Here is a 2850-nt window from a genome sequence, read left to right as displayed (position 1 = left end):
ATTTTCATTTGTCTCGATCTTGATCCTAGCTATCCCTTCCCCACACCAAATCAACTTTACCCTTCCTTACCATGGTAAGTGCTACTCCATCCTTCTGTCTGCTCAGCTGAGATTTTGCGAGCATCCTTGACATCCTTCATTTTTAGATCTCATCTTTAAAAGGTTATGGACTGTTGCATGTGACTGCATTTGTTTTTCTGAGTGAAAAACCCATGACAGAATTTTACATTTATTATCACAGTATTATAGCTATACTAGAATATTCTGAGAAAATAATGTATTTTTAATTGACATAATAATTGTAAGTGTTCATAGGGTACATTGTGATGTTTTGTCACATAAATAATGTGCAATGATCAAATCAGGGTAATATCCATTAACTCAGACTTTTATCATTTCTTTGTGTTAAAAACATTCAAAATCCACTCTTCCAGCATTTTTGAAATATATACTCAATTACTGTTAAATGTGCTATATAAATCACTAAAACTTAATCATCCTATTTTACTGTATTTTTGTACCTGTTAAACAACCATTCCCAATATCTCTTCCCCTCTATTCTCCCCAGCTTCTGGTAAATACTATTTTACTCTCTGTTGTATGAGATAAATTTTTTAGTTTCCTTATATTACTGAGAACATGTGGTATTTGTCATCCCATGCCTACATAATAACCTCCAAGCTTACTGTGTTGCCATAAATGACAATATTTCATTCTTTTTTATTTTTATGACTGAGTAACATTCTGTTTGGATTATGTGCCACATTTTTTTTCATCTGTCCATCCATTAGTGGATCCTTAGCTTGAAATCCATATCTTGACTATTGTGGATAGTGCTGCAATAAATGTTAAAGTGCACACATTTTTTTGGCAAACTGATTTCTTTTCTTTCAGATATAATACCTAGTGGGGGATGGGATTTCTGGAGTTTATACTATTTCTATTTTTGGGTTTTTGAAGAACCTTCATATGTTTCCCACAATGGCTGTACTAATTTACATGCACACTTGCAATCACAACGGGGCATGCTGAGCTTATTTGGTGTTCAATTCACTGTGGCAAGGGCCACAGGATCTCTTCAAATGAACATCAAAGGTCCTTTGTCAGTCAACAAGGCTATAAGTAACCTATGACCTGGTTACCACTCTCTACTCATGTATTCCTTTCCATCTATCACAGTGCTTCTTTTTTTTACATAAGAACAACCTAAGAATCTTGTCAAAATGTGGAATAGACGCAGGAGATCCAGGTAGGTCCTTGGTTTCTATATTTTTTAACAAGCTCCCAGGTGATACAGATAGATTGTCTTAGACTAGTCACTGTTTTGGCCAATCTTTTTGCTTATGCTGTGCTTTCTGGTGCTTAAAAACATTTATACTGATCATTTCTTTTACTTGGAAAATTCTTTATCCAGACATCCTTAAGACTTACTCTATCACCTTCTTCTGCTACTGATCCTTTCTGTTCTCCCTCCATGAAACTTTTCCTGCCCAGCTTAAGTTGTACTTTTCTCAGTCTCCGATAGAACTACCCCATTTCCTTTATGTAGCTCTATAGCATTCACCAGTCTTATATACCACATTTACCAATAAATTTTATCTGTAACTACAAGTAGAATGTGAGCTCTGTGAGGCCAAGGTTTTTGTTTTCCTTACTTTTTTCTAATCCTTAATTTCTATAACTTTGTTACTAGCCTCTGGAGATACTAAAATAGATATTTTTAAATGAATGGCCTTCTCTAATCCCTTCCTTCTTGTTTGAGACATCGATAGCAAGTTTCCATGCTGGCATATTTTCTCTTCTATTTAATTAATGCTCCAGGGATCTTTTTCTGCTACCTGTCATAAGTACATTGTGCTGCATTTACATAGAGAATTTAAGTAAATCACTGAATTCTACATCACTACGTGGCTTAGAGCACATCCATACAAATATTATTAGGCCAATTGATATATTGTTTATGAGTAATTCAGGTACTAATAGTATCTTTCAGAAGGATAGCCAGAGATGTTTAGGGATTACATTGTAGAATTCATATAGTATTGTGTGAATCTTTTATTTTTTTCTTCCTATTCAATCTCTTATTTTGAAATACAAACATTTTGCAATATATGTGCAATTAAAAAAATAGAATTAATATTACTGTCCTTTGAGGTATCTCATCTCTGCTCATATCTCCCTAATTCCATTCCCACTTCCAAAACCTAAAATAATGTCCCAATTGTGATTACTGATTTCTGTGATCACTGTCATGACCTCAGCATGTCTGAGCTCCCTAAGTAATGCACTGTTTATTCTGGTCTTATCTATGTGAATTGAATTGTATTTATGTAACTTCTGTGATTTTCTCTCAATTCAATATTACATTTGTGAGATTAATTCATGTTGTGTATGCAACACTTGTACAGTTTATATTCTGTTCATTTTTATTCCTGTATAATTGTCTACTGCATGTGTGTGTGAGCATGTGTGATTGCCACCATCTTCTTTCCCCCTAAGTACCTGTCTCTTTTGTATGTCTTTTTGTTTATGTCTTATTTGGGATTGGCTATTAATCATTAAAATAATTTTGGAAGGCATTTTCTCTATTTTATTGCTCTTATGGGTTGTCTTACAAAGTTTTACATGCTGAATGTCATATAAAGTTAATTAATATTTTTTATCCTCTTCCTAACTAATCCAAGAGTGTTTGAATATTTGACTCTGACCTTTCTAGTCATGCTCATATGTACTTTTTATTCAGTGTTTTAGATATATAGTATTTCCATAAACAAAAATTAGATATTATTGTTCATTATATTCATGTCTTATTTTTTACCTGTGTTTATCTACTTTCATTTATATTAAATT

This window comes from Castor canadensis, chromosome 12 (genome assembly GCF_047511655.1).
Source record: "Castor canadensis chromosome 12, mCasCan1.hap1v2, whole genome shotgun sequence".
NCBI classification, from domain to species: domain Eukaryota; kingdom Metazoa; phylum Chordata; class Mammalia; order Rodentia; family Castoridae; genus Castor; species Castor canadensis.
The sequence above is the reverse complement of the archived record's forward strand: the minus strand, read 5'-3'. Positions refer to the sequence as shown.